This window comes from Nanorana parkeri, unplaced genomic scaffold (assembly GCF_000935625.1).
Source record: "Nanorana parkeri isolate BGI_ZX_2015 unplaced genomic scaffold, ASM93562v1 scaffold598, whole genome shotgun sequence".
In the NCBI taxonomy this organism is placed as follows: Eukaryota; Metazoa; Chordata; class Amphibia; order Anura; family Dicroglossidae; genus Nanorana; species Nanorana parkeri.
The window spans coordinates 782,414-800,638 of NW_017306866.1; the positions used below are offsets into that span (position 1 = coordinate 782,414).

Consider the following 18,225-nt stretch of genomic DNA (forward strand, 5'->3'; position numbering starts at 1 on the left):
TCCCTCGTATTAAACGAGCAGTGGCTCCTACTGTACATTTAGCTCTGCTTTAGCAGAGCTAAATGTACAAAAAACTACTCGCCCGACGCCCGAAACTGCATGTCTCGGGATTCGCTCCATAAGACGCAGGCACATTTCCCCCCTCCTTTTGGGGGGAAAAAAGTGCGTCTTATGGAGCGAAAAATACGGTATTTTGATGTGTTTTGTATTTGCTTTGAAAGCCTGTACTGAGAGAAATACAAAGCCTGCGATTATTGACCTCCTTTGTAAATACACTAGTTACCTTGTTATTAGTAACTCTTGTTTCAATGCTTGTCTCAATACTGAACCGGAACAAGTATGACAATTAGAAAGCCACAGTGAAGTACCCCTGATCTGCTTACTCATCCTGGGCCATTGCCTTAAATGATATGGATGCATTTTTAAAACAAAGGTCAGTAATGTCAGCTTCCATATTTTTTCAAGATAGGTTTCCTTTAGAAATCTTTGCAAAAACACATCTAAACACATGTTTTAAAAGGTGCAGAAAAAACCCCATGTTTAATCACAGCCATTTTTTAAAACATTAAGGTGCTAAGACCTTCTCTGATACAATATGTTTTACAACATAGGCATCATCAAAGGCACAGACCATATTACATAAAACATATACATAAATGGGGCACCACCGATAATTAGTATCTAATAGAATATAATTATATGGAAATATGGAAATTCTTACAAAATAGAAACTTAAAATGAAGGTTAAGACATTATGGTTATTCACAAAAGGGTGAAGAGTTTGGAGAAGGCAGGAGAAGTGAACAATCTAGGACAACATAGCTAATTTGGAAAAATTCTCCAATTTAGCTCACTTTCCAGTTCAGCTATGTTGTCCTAGATTGTTCACTTCTCCTGCCTTCTCCAAACTCTTCACCCTTTTGTGAATAACCCTGTTAGAACAATCATAAATATGATATCCTGAGTCTAAAAGCAGTACTACCAATATACCACAAGGTGGCAACATGGGCTAATGTATGAAGCACTGATTAAAAAAAAAGTTCTTTAAACTGTTTGAAAAAAATAAAAATGTATTGATTTGTAAAAAAGATACTGTTTTTTTTTCTATAGTCCAAATAGCAGAATAAATTAAAGTGTATATTATGGGGATGATTCACTAAGCTGCCATAATTGAGCCAAAAATAAATGAGCCAATGCCTCCTCAGCTGTTCACTGCATCCCTGTATGGCTTTTTTGAGCCGTACATAGGCAGCATTTGGCCCCCTTCACCTCTCTTCGGCTTGGCAGAACAGCCTTAGCAAGTCCAGCTGAACTGAAGGGAAGAACCCGTTCGCCTCAGCCAATACAACATCTGGATCAGCTAAGGTGAACATTCGGCAGTTCCTTCTTTCCTGTTCAGCCCTATTCTCCAATAGGCCGAACAGCGGAGAGTGAGTAGCCGAACTGTCAGCTCAGCATTCGGCTTGATCATTCTGTCTACTACCTTAGAGGCAGTGAACAGAATGGAAACTGTTACTGTAAAAAAAAAAAAAAGCATGTGGTTCCCCTCCTCAATTCCTACCAGGCTCTTTCGGTCTGGTAGGAATTTTAAGGGGGACCCCAACGCCCAATAATCTAAAAAAAAGATTCCAAACCAGACCCTTAAACCGAGCATTGGCCTGGCAGAGAAGGAAAGCCATGGTGCAGGGAGGGGGGCGCTTGCTCCCCCCCTTGTGACTGAGTAAGGGGTAGTTGTTACCCCTACTCATTCACCAAAAAGTACAGAGAAAAGTAAATAAAAACACCAAACCTTGAAAAAATCCTTTAATTGAACAAAAGGCATTTTTGGACAAGTCCTTTATTTAACCCCTTGACGACCCATGACGGGATAATTCCATCATGGGTCCTCAAGGGATTAAACAGACTGGACTCTGTTCATTATTGTGGAGCAGGTGGCCGGCTTTACAGTAGAAGCAATTCTGGTGACTCAACTGTCGCCAGATCGCTTCTATGAGATGGTAAAGTGGCCGCCCCCTGCCCGACACCCATGTTTTCCAGGCTCTGCTGCCCCTCCTGTGTTCACCAATCTCCTCTCCCCACTATGGGACCGGGAACGCATCACTTCCGGTCCCATAGCTGTCATTGCTCAGCTTAAAGAGGACCTGTCACTGCTAATATGCTATCACATGGTGGGCTTCTAAGCTATGTGATAGCAATTAAAGTGAAGTTAAAAAAAATGTTTTTAAAATAATTTTAAATAAAATAAATGTATTTTTTTTTAAGTCCCCCGACCCCGCGAGCATGTTTGTCTTCATGTAAACACATGTCGGGTGCGTCTATGCACAAAAACTACGATCGCGCTGTTGGGCATTGTTGTGCATGCCAGAGTGAGAGCAATAATACTAGGGCCAATATTTACACATAACTCTAAACTGATGACCTGTAGGTGCTTTTAAACTGTCATCTATGGACTTTTTGGGGCACCTAATTTTGTCGCAGTTTAACATATGCACGCAATTTTTAACCTGGGCATGTTGGGTATCTGTTTACTCGTTGTAGCCTCATCTTTTATATGTTATGAAAAAAGGGTTTTACGTTGTGTTTTGAGGCACTAAATTTAACTTAAGTGCATTTTTCACAAAATGTTTGGTTTTGATAATGTCTTGCAACATAAAAATGTACAACTGCCACCATTTTATGCTACAGGGTCTTGGCTTTCAGATATATACAGAGCTGCCGAAGGTAACCAGGGGACGCTGATCTGTCATTACAATGAGAGCTCAACGGAGCCAGCCATGATATCAAGGCCGGCTCTGCTGAGCTCTCATTGTTATGACAGTTCAGCATCCCCTGGTTACCAGGTAATGCTGATCTGTCATTGCAAGTGGCCGAAGTGTCCTTGCTCAGCACTGGTAGCAAGCTCCAGCCTTTACAAGCGGTGCAGCACAATCCCTGCCCGGATAAAGAACTTCTATTCGTTAGAGACATGTTAGTTAGGCGCAATGCAACAATATAGTTCATTTTCTCTTTTTATAAACATTTGTAATAAACGCTTCCCTCACACTAGAGAGCTAACTGGAGGAATCTTACTGTTCTCTTCCTCCCAGCGCTGTAGATTCTGAAGTGCAAATAAAGAAGAGTTGTGCAAACACAGTAGGTCTGGCTGGATGGAGTCTCTCAGTGATTTCTGGAAAGCATCGTGCTGCAGCTGTAGCATTAGTCTATTTGCCTGTTGTCTTTCTGAGAACTCGGCTCTCATTGTAATGGCAGTCCAGCATCAGCGACGCTGATCTGCCATTGTAAGTAGCCGGAGCCAGCCGTGAGATTATGGTAGCAGGCTTTCGGCCTGCCAATGTCTTTGGCTTTCAGCTCAGCTCAGTCGAGCTGAAGCATATGCCTTCGGCTTGACCGAGCCACTCGGCCAACTTCAGTAGCTGTACGGGCTATAGTGAATGCTGAACCGAAGGGCTCAGGCAGCCGAAGCTAGCTGAAGGAGCTAGGGTTGATCCTTTGGCTAACTTTGTGAATAACCCCCATAATGTTTGGGGGGGGGGTTGAAGTCATTTTCTGGCCTAAAATGTGGATTATAACACTTCAGCAAAAAAAAACGGGGAAAAAAAAGGCCTTGGTCCTTAAGGGGTTAAAAAAAAACACCCCAAAAGGCTCCAATTATGCAATCCAAAGGTCAATCATATCGTCTAGTGATGTAGATCCTCATCAATCACTCTGAAGGACGCCTGCCGACTCACCAAAATCAAAAAAGCCCGACCCCCTGTCAACTTGTCTGCTAACGCCGAACTCCTGTGGCAAAATGACATTAGTAACTCTTTGGGGTTAAGCCCATAACAAAGACTAGAGGCCACCACCTAAACTTGGTGGAAAAAAAATTTCAGCAAAAGGGTCGCAGGGGGTTCTTCTCAGTTAGAGCGGTTAGGGTCTGGAACTCACTGCCACATGCAGTGATTTCAGCTAAGAATGTGGAATCATTCAAGAAGCTCTTGGACGATTTCCTTAGAGACCATAACATACAGGGGAACAGGTACTCGTAAGAACATGATCACACATGGACTCATACACATGCACACACCAGGAGAACCATAAATGCATACACGCAATAGGTTGGACTTGATGGACTTATGTCTTTATTTAACCTCAAATAATATGTAACTATGTAACTATGTATGGATATCTAATCCTTCATTCAACCTGGTAAGCGATCATGTGTTTAGTTAATTGCTTGAATTGTTCTGATGGGGAGAGAATGTGCTCAGTTGTAAAAATGTGTAAATCCTCAATCCTTTTATTGTGTTTGAGGGTAAAATAATGGGGTACACTGTGGTCTAATACTCCTTCCTCAATTAATCTTCTGTGGTCTCCTATCAGTTTGTGGAGGGGGTCAGTGATGGTCCTATGTATTGCATACCACAGGGGTACCTAAGACCATAGATGACATGATCATGAGATAAATTGTTTTATGGAATAAGTGTTATTGGAGTTATCATGAAAATCTGATTGGCCATGTTGGATGAATTGACAGGTCAGACACTTTGGCTTGCTACACTTTCTATTGCCCAAAATAATTTTTCACTATTGAGCCGAGGGATGCAGCCGTAGCTTCTGCTGATCCTTCAGCTCTCCTCGGGCCGCCGGAGCCCATCGGTTCAGTCGAACCGAAGGGCTGCTGTACGGGCTTCACAATAGCCCATACAGAAGCCGAAGGCGGCTAAGCGGCTCAACCGAGCCAAAGGCATATGCTTTGGCTCGACTGAGCCGAAGTGACAGCCAAAGCAGGGCGAATGGGCTAACGAAGGCACTGCACTGCAAATGACAGCTGAACAGTTGTAATGACAGATCAGTGTTCCCAAATGACTAGGGGATGCTGATCTGTCATTACGTCATGGATGTTATTCATTGGCCGGGACCTGCTAGAAGACTCTTCCGGCTGGCCAATAGGAAACAGTTAGGCGGAGCTAGTGGTGATGTCACCGCTAGCTCTGCCCAATTGTTTTTATTTTGCCTGCATCTGATGCTTCATTATGCGGTGGGAGTTCGTTGCGTGCAGTCGGGTCGGCGTGCATATTTTTTTTAAGTATTTTTTTTTCTTTACAATATTTTTTTTTCCTGTTGTTTTTAAAATAATTTTTCAACATTTTTATTTTTTTTTCATTCATTTAACTATTTTCCTATTCTGCTCACTATCTCAGAGGTACCGAGCCGAATAGCCAAGCTGAATGCCGTTTGGCGGCTTTTGGCTATTCACTTACTGCCGTTCGGCCCCTATGAGAACAGGTGCAAATGGTAGCAAGTGAGCTGCTGGAGCTTCGGCTCAGCTGATCCAGATGTTTGGCTGACTGATGCTGATGTACGGCTGAAATCAGTCGTACAAGACTGAACTGAATAGCCGAACAGCGTTCGGCTTACTTCACTTCGGCTCAGTTAGTCACTAGGCTGCCTTTCGGCAGCTAAGTGAATAACCCCCTAAATTTTCAGAATCAATGACCTACTGTAGCTGAAAATTAAACCTTGTGTGTTATTTCTGCAATGTGACACAAAGCTATGGATTGTCTCTGGGGGTCCATCCCAAATGATCAAAATGTTATTGATGTATTGCCCGTAAAAAAACAAATGTTAAGAGAACTGGTTATTGTTCCAAATGCGTAGGTGTTCCCAATACCCCATTGTTAAGTTAACATAGCTGAGTACATAGTTGACTCCAATGGCAGTGCCTCGGATTTGTTGGTAGAAATTACCTAAAAAGATAAGTACTGTGTTTCAGAGTGAATTTACAATCACAGATGAATCAAGCCTGTTTATAATTGAGTTCAAAGGTCTGGGATCAGAGGCGGCGCTAATGTATACGCAGCTGCCTGAGGGTGCAGGTGGGGGGGACAGAAAAATGCAGAGGCGGACTGGACAGGGGGCCCCCTTAAAACAGCTGCGGCAGTGGCGATCACACCTGTCAGCTCCCTCCCACCAGCCATTCTGTAGCTGCAGCGGCCGAGGATGAGAAAAGCCAGTTCAGCTGCCTCTCTGACTGCCCGCTTCAATGATCGGGCTCCTCGGCGACCACCTGCTGCTTCCTCTGCCCACTTCAGCTGCTATGGGCTGGGAGGAAGACTTCACCACCATTGACTGGCTGACAGCAGGAGAGTGGGTCCTTATCTGAGGGGACAAGAAGGCAGATGGAGGCATTATGCTGGACTGGAGGCTGAAGCAGGAAACATCACTGCCCCCCACCACCAGAGAAGAAGAGGGCAGAGCACCTGAATTAGAACATCAGACGATCTATGTGCACTGTAGGTCTCTGCACTCTGCATCACACCTCTGACCTGTGCACTTTGCATTACATTGCTGACTGCTGACACCTCTGGCCTCCGCACTCTGCGTCACACCTCTGTACTCTGAAAAAAGTTTCCCAGCACACTCACCAGCCAGCATGCAAAAAAAACTTAACCTTAGCGGTGAGACAAGTTTTTTTGCATGCTGGCTGGTGAGTGTGCTGGGAAACTTTTTGCTGTTACTGTTTAAAGCCCTTCCATGTGCATCTTGGTGTGAAGCTGGTAACAAATTGATGAGTGCGTTTGCCATTTGTTTTGCTTGACTGATTTGGTGCAGTGACGCATGGGGAGTCTCAGCTGCCATTGTGATGTGCGGAGTCCCTTGTGTATCCCTAAAAACTTAACCTTAGCTGGGAGACAAGTTTTTTTGCATGCTGGCTGGTGAGTGTGCTGGGAAACTTTTTGCTGTTACTGTTTAAAGCCCTTCCATGTGCATCTTGGTGTGAAGCTGGTAACAAATTGATGAGTGCGTTTGCCATTTGTTTTGCTTGACTGATTTGGTGCAGTGACGCATGGGGAGTCTCAGCTGCCATTGTGATGTGCGGAGTCCCTTGTGTATCCCTGTGCCTTTAAGGAAGGTTGGGCTTCCTCCTGACAAATGAAAAAAGAAAACAGTTTACCCAGAGTACCAGACCCAGAATTAATTAGAATAAATTAATTCATTAGTGACTCTCAAAGAAGACAACCCCCAGCTGCTTTTACAAGGCATAAATGGAAACAAGAGATAAACACAGATTGGTTAACTCAAAGTGCAGCTATTAAAGAGGGTCGGAGAGTCAAATTTAGTACAAAATTAGTTTAATTGGTTAAAAATTAATGAACAATATTATTGCACCACTTCAAACTACACCCATGATAAATCTAAAAAAAAAATTTTTGGTTATTGCAACAACCCTTTCACTCTAAACAAGCAAACATTCACTCTGTGGACAAGCTGATGTAAATCTTAAATAATGCCGGATAATCCTGAAAGGAGACAGCGCTCCAACTTAGATTGTAGTCTAGGTATGACTTCAGTGTTGGTTAGGTAGCTCTCTTGAAGGGAAAGGAACAAAACGGTTCCTATGTGGTTTCTTGATATGCAAGATGATGTTGCAGGGTGCCAGGTGGCTTTGAATTGGTCAATGAAAAGTTATTTGTAAATCGCTGTTTTTGTAGTCCAATGACAGGAAAATTAGAGACCTGACATGCAGGTAATCAGTTTGCTTAGTGTCCACGGTTGGATGACGCGTTTCACCCCTCCTTTGTTCTTAGGGCTTCGTCAGATCCTGGTGGGGAACAGGCTCACAGGGTTTTTATGCTTCTACTCATGTGATGCTGTTAACCCATTGAGTGCTAAGCTAGGGTGAAACATAGGGTTTTAAATTTACATAGATAGACATTTCACACAAAAAAAATGGGGCATGATAATTTCTAGTTTACATTTTTTTTTTAACCTAAAAACTAGGATATATTGGAGATTACCAAATTCACAAGCAAAGCCTCATATAGGAAATCGAAGGTTAGGGTTTCCGGAAGGTTAAAAAGCAAGTTAATGTGACCACAATGGTGAAAAATAGATGTTAAATATAAGTGACATAAAAATTATTTCAAAAAGATTATTATTTTTTCCTTTTTGAATGTTTAATATTTAGACTGAGAAATGTTGGTGATGTGAAAATTATGATCAGTCATTTTTACTTTTCGATCTTGGTCCGTGGTGAATGAATCTTCAAATTAAAATGCACTTAGTCAGGTATTTTTAGAGGGAACTACAGCATGTGAGGAACTAGATATTAAGGACAAGAATTTTGGGTGGGAGGCACACAGATTACAGTGTAGATGTGAAGTAATGGACCAATAATACATAATGATGAAATTTTAAAAAAATTCCAGCAACATAAAAATTTGATAATTAAACACCTCAATCGTAAATGGGACATTATGTCATTAGAATCTTATTTAGAGGCAGGCATGATCCCCAGGGGTTTAAGGGAAAAGACGATTCACTATTCAACAAAAATGGCCGAGGGAACGTTCCACTAGCGATAGTGAGGGAGAATCTTTAAAGAAGTCAGTTAATTTTTTAGAGGAGGCGGAGAGTTTCTCGGCACAGGGACAAAGAGGAAGAGAACCAAAAAGGGAACAAGAAAGAGAAAACATAAAAGATCCGAACTTATTGCAACAACAAAAAATGACATTGAGATTGAGAAACCGAAGAAATTGAATCCAATTAAAACCAAAAAAGCCAATATAAACTCCGAATCCAATAACATTATCAATCTGACCAACATCCATTTGAGCCCTCACCATATCTCTCTACTACAGAGGGGTCTTTCTTTCTCCCCGACAGAGGGTATGGATGATTTTGTAATTTACATTGATTTAAATTTATTCCTCAGAAAAGTATACTTTAAATTTCTCTATTCGAAACATAGCAACCCCCCTCAACAGTCGACAGATGATGGTGGGGACTCAATGGATGCTCAAGCCCTAAGAGATCTACAAGCACTTCTTGAAGAGAATTTGAGTCAAGAAGAGATGAGTGAGGAGGGATACATAAATAGGACCACTAAGTTAGGCAATAAGTCAAAGGCAATGCCTAACCTAAATAACAATCGATTCATTAGCATGTTCAGAGATCTGGTTGAAGCGGATCTCAGGGCTATTAATTGGACAATAAAGGGGCAGGACAATTTAAATAGAAAAGAAAGGAAAGCCTTACAGGAGTTGAAAAATACACCAAATTTAGTCATAAAAATGAGCGATAAAGGAGGCAACGTGGTTCTTCTTACTGAAGAAATGTATGTGGAGGAGGCAAAACGCCTCCTAGGTGACCAAATAACTTATGTAAAGATAAGAGACTCCCCTTTTAAGAAACTGGTAAGTGAGTTGAATTACAAATTAGACTTAGCGAGACAAGAGGGTATACTCACTAATAAAGAATACAACTTCATCAAAATAACCAATTACAATATCCCGACTTTTTACATAATACCTATAATCCATAAGAATAATACCAAACCATTCGCCAGACCAATTGTCTCGGCCATAGGGGGCCCCCTGGAAAACGTGGGGAAATACTTAGATACCCTCTTAAAGGACATTTTGTTAAACCTCCCATCTTATTTAAAGGACAAGACAGACACCATACATAAGATCACCAATATGCAAATAGATGAGGGCTTACTTTTAGTGGGTTTGGACGTAGAATCCCTCTATACATCCATACCACACAATTGGGGACTATCGGCAGTTAAACATCATCTGGATCTCATTTCCCCAATGCTGTCTTCCAAAATGAGTTCATTCTTGATTTATTGGATTTCGCTTTAAACAACAATTATTTCCAGTTTGCAGGGAACTCACTTTAAACAAATTAGAGGTACGTCCATGGGAGCCCCATGGGCACCCGCATACACCTGTATCCACTTAGGTTTGTGGGAACATGACAAGGTCTACACACATCACCTTTTCAAATTATTTGTCAAGTCATGGTATCGTTTCATCGACGATATACTATTAGTTTGGACAGGCTCAATGAACCAACTACTGGAATTCATAGCTGACCTAAATAAAAACGACAGAAATATCCATCTAAATATATGTAAACTAGAAATTATCATGCCCCATTTTTTTTGTGTGTGAAATGTCTGTCTATGTAAATTTAAAACCCTATGTTTCACCCTAGCTTAGCACTCAAGGGGTTAACAGCATTACATGAGTAGAAGCATAAAAAAACTGTGAGCCTGTTCTCCAACAGGATCTGACGAAGCCCTGAGAACAAAGGAGGGGCGAAACGCGTCATCCGACTGTGGACACATAGCAAACTGATTACCTGCATGTCAGGTCTCTAATTTTCCGGTCATTGGACTACCAAAACAGCGGTTTACAAAGAACTTTTCATTGACCAATTCAAAGCCACCTGGGACCCTGTAACATCATCGTGCATATCAAGAAACCACATAGGAACCGTTTTGTTCCTTTCCCTTCAAGAGAGCTACCTAACCAACACTGAAGAGGATTCATAGGAGGAGCGTGTTACAGAGATATTTTATTCTGAATCGGACTGTCCGGTGAAGGAGTCAAGCACCCTTGAGTACAGACATATTCGAGACATTACACACTATCTGGTTGATCTTTTCTTCCATATGTGTTTATAACTCAGGGTGACACCATACTCCATGATTCAGCGGTCCACAATTTAAGTCCCAGAATTATTAGGATTTTCTCTTCAATCAAGCGTTCCATCCCAAATGTTGACAGCTCTAAATAGGGAGTAAAAGCTACATGTGTGTCATTTGATCGGCTATAATACCAGCCTGAGAAAACTGAACCTCCTCAGATTTACTGAGGAGACCCAAATCAGGTCCCAAGTGGCTAAAAAGAGAAATCCACCGAGTCATACCTAGACTACAATCTAAGTTGGAGCGCTGTCTGCTTTCAGGATTATCCGGCATTATTTAAGATTTACATCAGCTTGTCCACAGAGTGAATGTTTGTTTGTTTAGAGTGAAAGGGTTGCAATAACCAAAAATTTTTTAGATTTATCATGGGTGTAGTTTGAAGTTGTGCAATAATATTGTTCATTAATTTTTAACCAATTAAACTAATTTTGTACTAAATTTGACTCTCCGACCCTCTCTAATAGCTGCACTTTGAGTTAACCAATCTGTGTTAATCTCTTGTTTCCATTTCTTCCTCCTGACAAACCTGCACCCAATTTTATCTTTTGCCACATGTGCTCCAAGATGGAGACTCTCATAGTTTAGAGTTAGGACTGCACTATATAGAGGTGCCTTGGCGCGGCTGTGTGGCTTTCACATTTTCTGCAGAAGACGTGTGTCTAAACCTCTGTTTTTAACCTTAGCGGTGAGACAAGTTTTTTGCATGCTGGCTGGTGAGTGTGCTGGGAAACATTTTGCTGTTACTGTTTAAAGCCCTTCCGTGTGCACCTTGCTGTAATGCTGGCAACAAATTGATGAGTGTGTTTGCCATTTGTTTTGCTACACCTCTGTACTCTGTGTCACACCGTTGATGTTATCCCCTGGCATTCTGACTTGATTAGATTGTAAAGTGGATTAATGTATTATATTTGTGTTTATATAAATGAGATTTTGCACAGTTGGGTCTGAAGAAGTGAAGCACGTGCGAGAAACACGTCATCCTTGCAGAACCCTGTGCTTGACATCAACCACTTACATTGTGATTCTCATGTGATCTGAAATTGAAGGTGTTTTTGTATTTCCCTCTACTTAGATAACTGTGATACATCAAGACAGTACTGCACAGGGATGTTGTGCTTTACTTCATGTTGGGTTTTGAGAATGTTTTTATGATTTTATGTCAGAAGCGCATGTTGATTGTTTTTAATCATGTTCTAATAATTTATTTTAATGGAAATTTTATATGCTTGAGGATATATGGGGGCACCTTTAAAGTTCAAATATTAAAAGCCCTGGACAGAGGCTTTCATGTTTGTCTGTATACATAGGATGTGGTGTCCATGTTACACACATTTTAGAATTAATTCAATGAGCTGTGTATCTGTAATTAGGTGAGGATGATAAGAATTTGTGACATGCAGCAATCCCATCCTTGAAAGGTATGTTGCCATTAAGAGATTCATAGTCACTAAAAGTGTATATGGTGGTAATTGCTGTATATTGTGGGGCTTGTTGCACATTTTCTACAAGGCTGAGATGTGTTCAGTTAATGTATTCAAACCTGTTATCATGGGTCTGCCTGGATTTCCTAAATTGTGGACCCAGGGCAGCATACAGAAGTCCCCAATATCTGGATTATCTGGAATTGCACTGTTAGTTACTGGATGTAGGTGGGTTGGTAGTGTTTTGATTAAACCTTTTTGAACTGATTTTTATAGCAATAGCTTATAGTAATAGCCGATGCTGTGTGTCCTACCTAATGCCCCTTATCACCTTTTAATGTTTTTTTAATAACATCATTACACCTTTATGACCAACATAAAAAAAGCAGCAAATAAACCACTGGGACCTTGATAGGTTAGGCACTATCAGAAGTTTTCTTTTGGTAATTAAGTATATGGATTTTTTTCATACGGTATAATAAATGTAATTTTTGTGGTAATAACAAAATAAAATGTATTATACTGTATAAAACGAATCCAAATATTTAATTACAATAAGAAAACTTCTCATTGGGCCTAACCTATAAAGGTTCCAGTGGTTTATTTGCTGCCTTTTCCCCAGTTCTTATGAAAGTTAGATCAAGTGTTGAGTTTACCATACATTAGTATGGTACTTTCAACTGTGGCAGTTTCTAGTTTCAGTAGTATATAACAATTTTTATTATAAAAAAAGTAATAATAAAAAATTCAAGTTGAATGCAGCACCAATACTATCTATCAATTTCTATCAATACTATAGTAAGCCCTTTTTTAATTATGTTTGTGGGTTGCGCTCTACTGCATTACTTGTGTTTCTTTTCCAAAATTTCCACAGTTCTGTTTTCAATATTCAATTTAATTTTTGTCATAGATTATCATTCGTAGTTAATAGGCTTTCCTTTTTTGAGTATTCTTAAAATCCTTCTTAAGAACCAAAACATGAATGTCTTCCATAGAACAGTTCAACAGTTTTGTTTTCAAGTCCTACACCATAGAAAATATTAGTTCCATGCACAGAACTTATGATGACAAACATGCCCGAAGTTTGGAATAAATGGTTTTAAAGAATTACATTAAATTTTATCTGTGTTATAAACCAGCAGTTTTGGATGTACAGTTGGCCAAGAGGCCAAAACTAATATTTTAATTGGTTCCACCCACTATCCTAAAATGTAGACAATGTAGACAAACAATAAGGGCATAGAAATCAGGCAGCAAATGTTTTAGAAAATTAGAAAAGGAAGTGCAAACACTTCTCACTTGTTTAATTGTAAATCATGCAATTGTCAAAAAACAGTAATGTGTACCAGTAAACAGGCCCGCCTGAGGGCGCTGCAGGGTGAGGGCGGAAAAAACAGGGCATTTTGACAAGTACTTGTACTTGTCAAAATGGCCCGATGTTTGCAGTATGTTTTTTTTTTCACTTACCTTCGGTGCGGGAGAGCAGCGGCGAGTCAGCGCTGGTCTGGTGGGAGGAGCTCCAGGTGGGGTCCTAATTTAGCTGGCCGGCGACTGCCAGAGGACCCCGACACGCGCAGCACCTCAGGTAGTCGCCCGCCAGCTAAATTAGGACCCCACCTGGAGCTCCTCCCACCGGACCAGCGCTGACTCGCCACTGCTCTCCCGCACCGAAGGTAAGTGAAAAAAAAACCCATAGCGCAAACATCGGGGCATTTTGACAAGTGCTTGTCAAAATGCCCTGTTTTTACAGGGGGTCAGGGAGGGGGGGGCGCAAAAATGCACCTTGCCTGTGTAGGCAAGAATCCTAGCACCGGCCCTGCCAGTAAAGGATCTTCTACAGAACTCTGTACACCTATTCCAAATGCTTTTAATTCTGGGTGCTCTCCCTGCTTTTTGTTACATCTGCAGGAGGGTTAGAATATATTTTAACTTCTCTGCAGTTGCATTTCTTTATCTTGTCCTGCACTAGCTGGCTCACAATGGGGACATCAGATGTCGGATCTAAAAAAAAACAATTTGCTCACCGGTACTCAGCACTATAGACTGCAGGGGAACCACAGAAGTGGCCATTAGGTTGGACCAGGGACCCTTTTGAGAATCCTGCTTTTATTATTTAGCATTTCTATGTAAACATGTCTGATGTGCAGAAAAGTTTAAAATTCTGAATCCAGACAATATCAATAAACCACATGATTCTCCATCAACTGTATAAATCTTGTTGAAAATATTTAAGAGAACCAAAAAAGTTTGTGATTCATCAAATTGCCTTACATGCAATTCAATATCTTCACCCTACACAATATACACTATATTGCCAAAAGTATTGGGACACCCCTCCAAATCATTGGATTCAGGTGTTCCAATCACCTCCATGGCCAGAGGTGTATAAAATCAAGCACCTAGGCATGCAGACTGATTCTACAAACATGAAAGAATGGGTAGCTCTCAGGAGCTAAGTGAATTCAAGCGTGGTACCGTGATAGGTTGCCACCTGTGCAATAAGTCCATCCATGAAATTTCCTAAAGCTACTAAATATTACACGGTCAACTGTTAGTGGTACTATAACAAAGTGGAAGCAACTGGGAACAACAACAACTCAGTCACGAAGTGGTAGGCCACGTAAAATGACATTGCCGGGTCAACGCATGCTGAAGCCCACAGTGCGCAGAAGTCGCCAACTGTCTGCAGAGTCAATAGCTACAGACCTCCAAACTCCATGTGGCCTTCAGATTGGCACAACAACAGTGTGTAGAGAGCTTCATGGAATGGGTCTCCATGGCCGAGCAGCTGCATCCAAGCCTTACATCACCAAGTGCAATGCAAAGCGTCGGATGCAGTGGTGTAAAGCACGCCACCACTGGACTCTAGAGAAGCGGAGACGTGTTCTCCGGAGTGACGAATCACGCTTCTTTGCCTGGCAATCCAATGGACGTGTCTGGGTTTGGAATTTGCCAGGAGAACGGTACTTGCCTGACTGCATTGTGCCAAGTGTAAAGTTTGGTGGAGGGGGATTATGGTGTGGGGTTGTTTTTCAAGGGTTGGGCTTGGCCCCTTTGTTCCAGTGAAAGCATCAGCATACCAAGACATTTTGGACAATGTCATGTTCCCAACTTTGTGGGAACAGTTTGGGGATGGCCCCTTCCTGTTCCAACATGACTGTACACCAGTGCACAAAGCAAGGTCCATAAAGACATGGATGAGCGAGTTTGGGGTGGAGGAACTTGACTGGCCACACAGAGTCCTGACCTCAAACCGATATAACACCTTTGGGATGAATTAGAGCGGAGACTGCGAGCCAGGCCTTCTCGTCCAAAATCAGTACCTGACCTCACAAATGTGCTTCTAGAAGAATGGTCAAACGTTCCCATAGACACATTCCTAAACCTTGTGGACACTTTTACAGAGGAGTTGAAGCTGTTATAGCTGCAAAGGGTGGGCCAACTCAATATTGAACCCTACGGACTAAGACTGGGATGCCATTAAAGTTCATGTGCATGTAAAGGCAGGTGTCTCAATACTTTTGGCAATATAGTGTACTTTGCAGTGAAGTATAATACAAATATCAGTGTTTATAAATGTGGGGAATCTGTTCATTAAATTGTTTGTCAATTTTCTATTTTTTATTTCATTATGTATTTACTTTCATTTGAAAGTCTAAAAACAGAGACTGTTGCTGATATTATTGGTTTGGTGTGATCACTTACTGTATTTACTATACAAGCATAATCAGATTCTTATACAGATAATGCAATAATATGACATACACACATAACATGAAAGTCAGAATATAAAGAATAACACTGTCCATACATACATTAGGATCTGATACGAAAAGTAGCACATGCAGACTTCTAAGATATATAGGTTTAACCATTTATAGACAATTCCACTATAAGCATTGGCTTTTTTTTTTAGTCAGTAGCTGTCTTGCATACAAATAAAGACACATAAAGCAACTCTCCAGTTGTGGTAGTGTATGTTATATGGCTCATTCCATCCTCCTCTGTGCATGCTGCTTAGTAACCATACAGCGGAGAGAATAACAGCTCTCCTCCCCTCTAATCCCTGATTCTTTCTAACAGAGTACAAGGGTCTATTCTGATAGACTCAGCTGGAACTGAACATCTGACCAGAGCATCCTATCTACAGATCTTTAGGTAAGGATCCCCAAACTTATATTTGCTTTATATACCATAGACAGGATGTGACCTTTTCTCTGTCATATCTGCCAACCACCAAGATAATCTTTATGTGAAATGTGCTGCATTCTCTTTATTCCAGTGTAAGTTTGCTGCAGGGGAATGTTGTGTGTGTTACTTCTCAGCCTGCCATATCTGATGCTTCATTCATTTTTATTCCTGCGTCCACAGCACTGATGATACAGGCCTGGCCAGTGCTAAAGATGTCAGCAGACTGCAGGACTTGCATTTCTAGACACATCCTAAAGATATGTGTCACAATTTGACATTGCTGGTAGAAAAAGGTTAACTTTAATTTGGGAGAAGATGCAGGCAAGGGACAAGTAGCAATCTACACCGTATAATCATGCTGTGATAATTTCCTTATCCTGCCTCTGGTAATGTTATGGTGCTTGTGGTGATATGGTTGATATCATAATTGTCTGCCTATATGTTAAAATAAGCTATATATTAATAGCATAATATAGTACTATAAGAGTTAATATAGCACAAGTGGGAACCAGAACCTAGAAAACAAAAATACTGCTCATTGTTAATAGGCATTTGTTGTTCAATGCCATCTTGCATTTTAACCTGCACATAAAAAATCAACCTGAATTTCTGTAAGTTCTTGATCCTTATCGCATTGAGTACCAATACCATAAAATCCATGTAAATGTATATGTAAACTACAGCAAGCTTTTGACATTTAAAGGGGCAGTAAAGCTCAATCATAGAAAAAAAACAGAGTTGGCCTTAGCAACCAGTCATTTTCCATTCTGAGATGGAAAAATGAAATTATGACCGAAATCTATGGACAATGGCTCCACTTTTTCTGTATTTAAGACACCTGTTAACAGGGATGGTAAAACTGTAAGTGGTTGCCTTTTTTATAAAAAATGAGCCCTTTAAGGAGTCTATTACTTTCATGACTCTTGACCTGCCTCCAGAAATGTCAGTGTATTTGACTAGACCTATTTGCTATACAGTATGATGGTGACAAAATTATGGCTAGTCAATGACCAGTGATAAAGTGAAAATGTAGACAAGCATGTATATTGTATAGGATATCTGCACAGCCTATAATCCTGGATTTGATTTACTAAAAGTAAGCTCAGTTGTCTCCCATAAAGATGTTTGCCATCTGATCATAAGCTGCTTAGTATTAAGAATGCTGGTCTCCTGTGCTTTATTGTATTTTAAATTAAATAGCAACTTCTGATAACAATATATATTCCCACACATTGTAGATGCAAACATGGTTATAATTATAAGAATAAATATAGACAACAAGAGCAAAAGGAACACATGCAAAGAACAAGATAACAAATTGTTTATTTGTTGCTCATGTCCGCACAAATACCTCCATCTACCCCTCCCTCCCATCCCCTAACGCACCATGCATGTCTTTTTTGCTTACCTAGTGAAGAAAGATATACTCCCCTATGTCCGCCCATCCAGACCCCTGACCATCGCTATTTCCAGGTCTGAAGGACTACCTATTAAGTGTTGCAGATGCTGGTCCTCCACGCTGACCACCACCGCATACTCCTCTTCTGAATGCTGTGAGGACCCCACCGCTGGATAATCAATAGGAAGTGTCCACATAATTCAGACAGTGACATGGTCACCTAGAGAAAGAGCGCCCCTCTTGTAAACAGAAAAAGAGAGAAGACTGGAGTGGCATGTGACCACAGCTTTAGGTGAGTAAAAAATTTAAATTAGTACCATACTTACCTGTACTTTTCCTTTCCTGGCACCAGTCCCTTGTAACATACATGTCTTCTAGTATGCTGCCATGCTATTAAAGCGCATTTTAGGGCCAGTGATCAGCTAGACGGCGGTTGCGGCAATAGGTGGAGGTCGGACATCATTAAATGCGTTACAGTATGCAACAATTCTAAATTAAAGGTACTTCCAAGCTAACTCACATCGATTCCTCCATTCTTGATTATAGTTTTGGGGTGGGTGACCCTCACCATATGTCTAGAGATATGACATACAGTAAATTAATTTCTGCATGTTCAATTACAGCCAATAACATTCCGTTTTCTATTTTGCATCATTTAAAGTAGAAATGAATGGATGACTCTCTAGCTCAATATGAGTTCACAATATTTTTTGTTATATAAATATATATAT

The 18,225-nt window shown here is 40.9% G+C and overlaps 1 protein-coding gene across 1 annotated transcript in view; it reads left to right on the forward strand.

Annotated features, from left to right (window-relative positions):
• The first annotated feature begins 15,934 nt into the window (after positions 1-15,934).
• CAMK1G (calcium/calmodulin dependent protein kinase IG) overlaps positions 15,935-18,225 on the forward strand; it is a 65,602-nt gene continuing 63,311 nt past the window's right edge. The window contains exon 1 of the mRNA XM_018562771.1: positions 15,935-16,062. The gene's annotated coding sequence lies outside the window, so the exon portion shown is untranslated. The remainder of the gene's footprint in view (positions 16,063-18,225) is intronic.